The following is an 8,451-nucleotide window of genomic DNA, read 5'->3' as shown; positions in this document are numbered from 1 at the left end:
AAAGACCACATGTTTGCTGAATGTGTTGAGTTATAGATCTCAACCAAACGCATTCTCGACTTGCTTCGGGTATGACTATTATCTCTGCATGATTTGAAGAAGTAACAACCATAATTTGTTTTGTCGAACGTCATGATATGGCTGTACCTCCACTTGTAAATAAATAACCTGTCTGAAATCGACCTTTGTGTGGATCAGACAAATATCTTGCATCTGCATAACCAATCAATGATGGCTTGGATTCATTTAAATAAACTAAACCCATATCAATGGTCCCTTGGAGGTATCTGAATATATGTTTAATACCATTCCAGTGTCTTTGTGTTGGCGAAGTGCTAAATCTTGCCAATAAGCTTACTGAGAAAGCTATATCTGGTCGAGAATTATTGGCAAGATACATTAATGCCCCAATTGCACTAAGATATGGTACTTCGGCACCAAGAAGCTCTTCATCATTTTCATGAGGTCGGAATGGATCTTTCTTTATATCAAGTGATCTCACAACCATCGGGGTACTCAATGGATGTGTTTTATCTATATAGAATCGCTTTAAATTTTTTTCGGTGTATGTTGATTGATGGACAAATATTCCATCTTTCATATACTCAATTTGTAGACCAAGACAACATTTTATCTTTCCAAGATCTTTCATTTCAAATTCTTTCTTCAAACAGTCTACTATTTTTGGAAGCTCCCCAGGAGTTCCAATGATATTTATATCATCAACATACACGACGATTATAACAAATTCAGATCCAGGCCTTTTTATAAAGACACAAGGACAAATTGGATTATTCTTGTACCCTTCTTTCAACAGGTATTTACTCAGGCGATTGTACCACATACCACCTGATTGTTTCAATCAGTATAAAGATTTCTGAAACTTTATTGAACAAGTTTCTCGAAAACTTTTATATGCTTCTGGCACTTTAAATCCCTCGGGTACTTCATAAAAATTTCGTTGTCTAATGATCCATACAAATAGGCTGTAACAACATCCATTAGATGCATATCAAGTTTTTCTTGCATTGCTATATTTATGAGATACCTAAAAGTGATAGCATTCACTACAGGAGAATATGTCTCCATATAATCAATTCCAGGCCTTTGGAAAAACCCTTGTGCCACAAGTTGTGCTTTCTATCTAACGACTTCATTTTTATCATTTCGTTTTCGCACAAAAACCCATTTATACCCTACTGGCTTTATGCCTTCAGGTGTTCGAACTATGGGTCCGAAGACTTCACGTTTTCCAAGTGAAGTTAACTCTGCTTGGATAACGTCTTTCCATTTTGGCCAATCATTTCTCTGTCTACATTCATTGACAGATTTTGGTTCAAGATCCTCATTTTGTTGCATTATTTCAATAGCAACATTATAAGCAAAAATGTTATCGATAACAAAATTATTTCGGTTCCATCTTTTTCCGGTTAAGACGTAACTTATTGATATCTCTTCATTTTCATTATTTTTAGGTACCTGGACCTCCCCTAAGGTCTTATCATTTGTTACGTCATGGGGCTCTTCTTGAGCCACTATCTCTGTGTTATGTTCACTTTGATCACTTGCTCCTTTTTCTTCTTCGAGGATTTTTATCTTTAGAACTGATTGGTCTACCACGTTTCAAGCATGGCTTAGACTCATTTGCTTTAATTAATTGTCCTAATGGGATATCAACTCGAATGGGAGCATTAGCAGCTGCAATATGTGACTTAGTCACCCTTGGTAGGTCAGTGAATGCAGCTGGCAATTGATTTGCAATATTTTGTAAATGAATAATCTTTTGAACCTCTTGTTCACATTAATTTGTTCGAGGATCTAAATGAGACAGTGATAATGCATTCCTATCTATCTTCTTTTTCAGCTGCTTATTTTCTCCCCCTAATGTTGGATATACTGATTCATCAAAATGACAATCAGAAAATCTTGCCGTAAATAAATCTCCAGTCATCGGTTCTAGATATTTTATAATAGAAGAAGATTCAAATCCAACATATATCCCCAACCTTCTTTGAGGACCCATCTTTGTGCGTTGTGGTGGAGAAATTAGAACATATATCGCACAACCAAAGATCCTAAGATGGGAAATATTGGGCTCCTGACCAAAAGCCAATTGCAATGGGGAGACTTTATGAAAACTTGTAGGCCTTATCCGCACAAGTGTTGCTGCGTGCAAAATAGCATGACCCCATACTGAAATGGGAAGTCTTGTTCTCATAAGCATTGGTCTAGCAATTAATTGGAGGTGTTTGATCAATGATTCTGCTAGACCATTTTGTATATGAACATGAGCAACCGGATGCTCAATTGTTATCCCGGTTGAAATACAATAATCATTAAAGGCTTGGGATGTAAACTCACCAACATTATCAAAATGAATTGTCTTAATTGCATAATCTGAAAATTGTGCTCTTAGCTTTATTATTTGAGCCAACAATCTCGCAAATGCCATATTGCGAGTTGATAGTAAGCACACATGTGACCATCTTGTAGATGCATCTACCAAAACCATATAATATTTGAATGGTCCACATGGAGGGTGAATGAGCCCACATATATCACCCTGTATACGTTCCAGAAATGCAGGGGATTCCATCCTAACTTTAATAGTTGATGGTCTAATAATTAATTTTCTTTGAGAACATGCAGCACAAGAGAATTCCTTAAATTGAAGAATCTTCTGATTCTTCATTGCATGTCCATGTGAATTCTCAATTATTTTACGCATCATATTAGAACCAGGATGGCCCAACCGGTCATGCCAAATAATAAAATTATCTTGATTAGTAAACTTCTCGTTTACTACGGCATGTGTTTCAATCCTGCTAATACTTGTGTAGTATAAGCCGGAGGAAAGAGCAGGTAACATTTCAAGCACATATTTCTTACCGGACATTATTGTAGTAATATAAAGATATTCAATCTTTTCATCATTTGTAGTCTCAATATGATAGCCATTTTGGCGAATATCTTTGAAACTTAATAAGTTTCTTTGAGATTTACTACAATATAGTGCTTCATCAATAGCCAAATTTGTTCCTCCTGGTAGTAATAAATTGGCTCTTCCAGAACCTTCAATTAATCTTGTACTACCGGATATTGTATTAACATTCGCTTTTTTCATTACCAAATAAGAGAAATATCTCTTATCTTGTAAAATAGTGTGTGTTGTAGCACTATCCAGAAGACATATATCATCTTTATTAATCTTGAGTCCAATTGAAGACTGGAGAATTTTCATATTCTTCATAAAAAAAGACAAATAATACATCATAAGAAATATGAAAGACAAGCAGAAAAACATTAAGAAATACATTAGGAATGTAGAAACTAGCAACACGTGATGCATTAAGAAAATACACTCAAGAAAAATAAACTAGTTGCAAACATAAAAATAACAACTTTTATAGCTTCATTCCCCAGTAAGATGATTAGTTCTTCAGTCAATATCCTCAAAGAAGTCTCCAGCTTCTAAATGAGTAATATTTGTTAGGCCTTCAAAATCATCATTTTTATATGCAAGATGTGCCTTAGAATCATATTTGTTTGAGGGACCTGCTTCATCATCATTATTTTGAACGGTCAAGTGTGCCTCCACATTATTTTCTTTTTTTCTAAAGGAGGCTTGATAAAGTTTGACAAAATGTTCTGGCGTACGACAAATGCGTGCCTAATGACCTCTCATACCACATCAGTGACACATACTAGTTTTACTATGATTAATTTGAGAACCCTTATTGTTCTCCAATTTATTCCACCATAATGACGATAATTGTTTCGCCCCCTGCCACGTTTACGACCATGTCCACGACCACGGTAATTATTTTATTTTCTTTCAAACTTATCATATGCTGCTACAACATTCACTTCCGAAAATGGAGTTGACCCAGTGGGACGGGCTTCATGATTTTTCATTAATAAAGTATTATTCTGCTCTGCCACAAGTAGGCATGTGATTAACTCAGAATATTTCTTAAAACCTTTTTTGCGGTATTGTTGTTGTAGCACCACATTTGAAGCGTGAAAAATAGAAAATGTTTTTTCCAATAAGTCCTTATATGTGATAGTGTCTCCACATAATTTTAGTAGAGAACTTACTTTAAAGATAACAGAATTATACTCATTACAGTTTTAAAGTCTTGCAACCTTAAATGTATCCACTCATACCGAGCTTTCGGTAATACTGTAAGTTTTAGGTAGTCATACCGATCCTTCAAATTAATCCATAATTCAAGTGGATCTTTTACGGTTAAATATTCAGTTTTTAACCCTTCATGTAGATGATGACGAAGGAAAATCATGGCCTTCGCTTTATCCTGATTTGATGCTTCATTTCCTTGTATAATAGTATTTCCAAGACCTTTAACGTCAAAGTGAATTTCAGCATCAAGGACCCATGATAAATAGTTCCTCCCGGTGATATCAAGTGCCACAAATTCAAGTTTTGATAAATTTGACATAGTGAAAACTATCATAAAAGATGACTAAGTTAGATAAATAATTATAATAATAAACAATTAATGAAAACAAAACGATTAAGGTAAAAGAAATGAAAATAGAGCTATATCATGTTAACAATCTACTATTTCATTTTATTCTTGCCATAAAGTAGAAATTACATACTTGTTTCATTTCACTTTATATTATTGATATATATGTGTTAATAGAATTGAACATGACTAACATTATTTATACGTTCCGATAAATATAAAGTAATTAAACTATAAAATTATTGCTTGTCAATTCATTTCTCACAGTTCTTCAAAATGCATTAAAGATATATTTTGATCCAGGGAGTCCATGAATATTATAAGTATAACATTAGTGCATAGCTAGTTTGATGACTTTGAGGTCCTCTAAGAGTTGAGCATGGAAGGAAATAGTTATTTTATCACTGCAATGTACTTAAACTATTTAAGATGCCCAAGCGCACAAGTAATCTGCAAACAGTGAGCATATGATATGTACTGCCATAAATAAAATGATTATAATGATACATACCTTAATAAAATATGACTCAACTTAGCGGGAGTTAAGAATAAAATTAGAGCTTCGTGCTGATAACGTGTTATAAAATAAAAGCAATGCAGTAAAATGTAAATAAGAAGAGATAGAAAGAAGGGAGAAGTGTTTTCTTCTTTCACTTTGGTGTATCTTTCCATTGCAATTACATGGCCTTTTATAGGCATAAAAAGTAAAGATGATGGACATAAAGTAGGAGATTTAATCTTTAAGTTATTCATAACATGGACATCCAATATAGCATCTAATGTACAAACTATTCATAACAATAATACTATTATTAATTCTTTATAGAAATCAACCTAGAAATTTTCTATAACATCTGAAGCGGTACGATAGTGTATATTTTATACGATAGTGTATATTTTAACCCTACCTCGAGAGGACAAAAAAAGTTATTTTTGATAGATCCTTGGCTTAAAAAAGCAAAAAAAAAGACCAAAAGAGACAATATATAATTTCATAATAATATAATTGCTAAGAGTCGGTTTATGCAAACATAAGCGCCTGTTATTTTAAATATTGCAAAATGAACATACTAAAGTTCACTTGCTTATAACGAAATAAACATAATGCTTTTTCAAAGAATGTGTTTCGCCATCAGGTTCATTTAAATTTTATATTTTAGACAATAAGTATCAATTTTATGTGAAAATACATAAAAAATTTAACAAATATCTAACCTAAATTCATGATATAATAAGTTCAGTACTAAGAATTTTAAATGCCAAATTTATTAAGTTTATATTTTAAGTTCAAACAACAACATACTTAATATATTCCCACATATAGGATCTGACAGGGACGGTCATACCTTGGACGAAGTGGTGTTACGCGACTCCGTTTCGTCAGAAAATTTTACTAAGCAAATGTAATTATATTTTGTCAAAACGAGTAATAAATATAAAATGACACCACTTGACATGTATTCTAGTCTGACATATGCTAATAGCTTCTTGGTTTTGCTTTAAGAGGCCGGCGGTTCGAACTTGAAATAGAACATATTTTTTGCAAATATTTGAAGAGCATCTTGTTAAAAATCATAAGTTAAGTAGAATTGAACTCAACACCTCTTCTAACTTAACCCTCCACAAAACTAATGCACTAAGGTTATTACTCGTTTAGAAATGTGGTAATTAACGTTATTTATTTTACACCCTTATGTAGATATCGACATCGCTTACAAAAAATTCTGTGTACGTCCTTAGGGTCTTGGGAGAAGTAGTGTGTACGCAGACCTTATCCCTACCTAGTGAAGGAAGAGAGACTGTTTCCAATAGATTCTCGGCTCCGGATAATAAGAAGTTGATGACCAATTCTAGTCAATCCACGTGGTTGGGAAAATCACAAAATTCTCTAACATGCATGTGACCTTTTTATCTTTTACGTTAATTACAATTAGTCGATAAAAACCCTCAAAACAAGGTGGAGATGTTCTTTTCCGTTTAATGAAGATTAATGGTATATTTTAGTAATAATATTCTAGACATGATTAATGACCTGAAAGCATCTAGTTGTAGTTTCTTTGTTGATCACAATCACCTATATTTATGGCTATTATCATATCAAATTTTGACAAATATATATTCTTTGTTAGGACATTTCGTGTTGGGTTTAAGTTGTATACCTGAAATAATATTTAATTACTTGACTAGATTAATAAACTGCAATGTTAATGGGCAGGATTACAATGACAACTTATGTTGGTGGGATGAACCAGTGGCGAATTCAGAACTTTTTAAGTCGAGTGCTCAATTATTTTTCATCTAAAGATTCTACCCCTTGAAATTGGGTGCTAATTGAATCAATATAAATTTGGAAGAATTAACTCAAATAGTCGCCCGTTCAACCGTTTAAATTAAAAATACCCAGTGGAACTGGTTAATTTTCATATATAAGCCCGGGCACACACTCGTCACCTCGTGTACACGTCTTTCACATAATTCAAATAATGCAATTAGACCAAATTTTACAGGGTAGTTCCTCCCTCCCCTACAAAATTAGGCAAGATACTTCTCAAAGAAGCTAAATCAGTCTACTAATTGTTGAGTTTTTGTTTAAGATGAAATAGTCTTAAAATTAGAGTGAATGGGAAATGAGATTTGGATTTGGATTTGGATTTGGATTTGGATTTGGTCAAATGATCGATCGATTGATTAATTTTTTGGATCAAATTTATTTGTTAATAGTGAATATTAACGTGATATAATCCGTGTTTGTAACGGATGTTTTTCAATCCGTGTATTGTGTTGCAACACTAAGCAATAAGCAGCCTAGTGCACCTCCCACAATGGTGCAAGTGCTCCTCCCACCAAGCAAGTGTACATTCCACCATGTAAGTGTTTCCTCCATGATAGCCTAGTACTTTTTACACCATGGAGGGGGCAGATTTCTCCCAAATAACTGCTATAAATAGAGCATAAGTTGGAGAGAAAGAAGAACACATCGGAAAAAATACTTAATATACACTCTGTATACACTTAATATACACTCTGTATACACTACGTATACACTGGAAAAACGAATTGCAATCTGATATTCTCTTCAGTAAGAATTCAACATTGACTATAGTTTGCATTCCTTCCTCTCAGAATTTTCATTCTACTTCTGAGTTGTCCTCCTTATTCTGCATTGTTTTTAACTACAAACAAAGCATCCATAAGTGTGATTTGCTGCCGAACTTTGTGTTAGCTGAAACGCTGGGGTTTGAAGTACCGCTACACCAGTGTGTAATTCGTTCTACCCTGGGAGGAAATAATCTATAACCTTGGGTACTAGGAGGAGATTAAATTCCTAAAGGAAACACTGTGAATTCAGTGGGCTCGAATTAATTACAGTCGCATTTAAATTTACATTTATAAGCTAACGTTTTATTTTTTCCAGAATTATTATTTACAAATACAGGAGAACCACGGATCCAACAAGCTTAAGGAATTTAATAACTTTTATTTCTGTATTTGTGTTATTCTTAATATTCTGGAAACTAAAACCTTTGTGATTTTTGTGTACTCCCATTTGGAGAGTAAAGCCTTCGTGGCGGTTTGTTGGAAATTAAAATCTACGTGATTTTTTTTCCCTCCAAATTTAAAACGTTTTCTAAACATTTGTTTGTGTCATTTTTAACAGAAAAAAATGGCAAATGAAAGCGGAAACCAAGCTGTTCCGATGATGACTGCCAACACATCGACAAGTCGATCTCCGGCGTTGACACCGGCAGAGAAACCCGGAAAATTTTCCGGGATGGATTTCAAGCGCTGGCAGCAAAAGATGTTCTTCTACTTGACTATGTTATGTCTACAGAAGGAAGATGTTCCTGATCTTCCAGATGAAACTCTAGAGAATGATAGCTTTCTCGTGATTGAGGCGTGGAAGCATTCTGACTTCTTGTGCAGGAATTATATTCTTAGCGAACTGGAGGATAATCTGAAT

The sequence above is a fragment of the Nicotiana tabacum genome, chromosome 1, assembly GCF_000715075.1.
Source record: "Nicotiana tabacum cultivar K326 chromosome 1, ASM71507v2, whole genome shotgun sequence".
NCBI lineage: Eukaryota > Viridiplantae > Streptophyta > Magnoliopsida > Solanales > Solanaceae > Nicotiana > Nicotiana tabacum.
Note: the sequence above shows the minus strand (reverse complement) of the source record.